General features: G+C 35.3%; 1 long non-coding RNA gene across 1 annotated transcript; it reads left to right on the top strand.

Annotated features, from left to right (window-relative positions):
* The first annotated feature begins 237 nt into the window (after positions 1 to 237).
* Positions 238 to 1101, top strand: LOC107681646 (uncharacterized). Its single transcript, XR_001633280.1, has 3 exons — positions 238 to 297; positions 616 to 679; positions 1037 to 1101. It is a non-coding gene; the product is annotated as an uncharacterized LOC107681646 (long non-coding RNA).

The raw sequence follows: 1101 nt of genomic DNA, 5'->3' as shown, positions 1-1101 counted from the left end.
ACTAAGCCACAGCTTGTGTGTCCACACTTTTGTGACGTAATGCCGCTTTGACTGTCAGGTAGAAGTCTGCCGCGGAGCTCGCTCTCAGTGCGTGTTCGGCAGAAGTGCATAGCGATCACGAAGGGGGCGCTCGAGAGCACCCTTCTGAAAGCTAAAATGAGGAACATAAACTAATTGTATGTTTTCAATGTCTATGGTGGTTACGGCCCTGAATAAATGTAATAAATTATTGTGTTTAGCAGATAACTGATGAGTTGTGAAGGTTTTCAGTGTGGTGTATACGTCGATGAATACAAGGTGAGATCAAATGTTTACACTAATGTTTATATGTTTTGTTTTAACATTATGTTATGTTTTTAATTGGAATAAATCAATTTTTAAAACGATAAATATTGATTAATTTATATTATTAATTGCATTGGTTATCCACTTGGTAGTAAATAGCTAATTCTGTAATGAGAACAAAGAAATTGCTGGCTGCACGCTGAATTAAATACAGACTGGCGATCTAGCAAATATATAATTGAACCTCATAATTTAATATTTTACTCATAATTATATTACGTGATAATCTGATATATGCAAACAGAGAATGTATTGTTTTCTTATTCACAGTAACAATGTCATCAACTATTCAGCCTCACCGACGAAACAGCAAGGATGTTCCTCCCAGATTGGCGTAAGAGATTGTTGTATTCATTAACTCGTTTGATTCAGAGAATCAAAATAATTAGGTGTTTAACTAAAATGTGATTGTTTACCATATTGCCTATGACTAGTTAGTAATTGATGGCAGGAGAAAACTACAAGAGAAATCACAAGCTTCTCAAGGAAGAGACACACACACAAAAAAGACGACTCAAAATGAACAAGAATTATATGTTGACTTAAAATATTAATTCAATATTGTTTTGACTTTGTTCAGGACTGAAACAACACTAACAGTCATAAACAACCACGATCCTGTCACTGCAAATCATCTGTCCCTATACTAGTTTATAACTGATTGATGCTGAATCAGTTCTGTCTTTTGTAGATCACATCATGATGCCATCCTCATGAATCCAGGTCCTCCAGCACTTTACCAACTGAACACAGACA

The sequence above is a fragment of the Sinocyclocheilus anshuiensis genome, unplaced genomic scaffold (genome assembly GCF_001515605.1).
Source record: "Sinocyclocheilus anshuiensis isolate Anshui unplaced genomic scaffold, SAMN03320099.WGS_v1.1 scaffold9619, whole genome shotgun sequence".
In the NCBI taxonomy this organism is placed as follows: Eukaryota; Metazoa; Chordata; class Actinopteri; order Cypriniformes; family Cyprinidae; genus Sinocyclocheilus; species Sinocyclocheilus anshuiensis.
The sequence above is the reverse complement of the archived record's forward strand: the minus strand, read 5'-3'. Positions and strand labels throughout refer to the sequence as shown.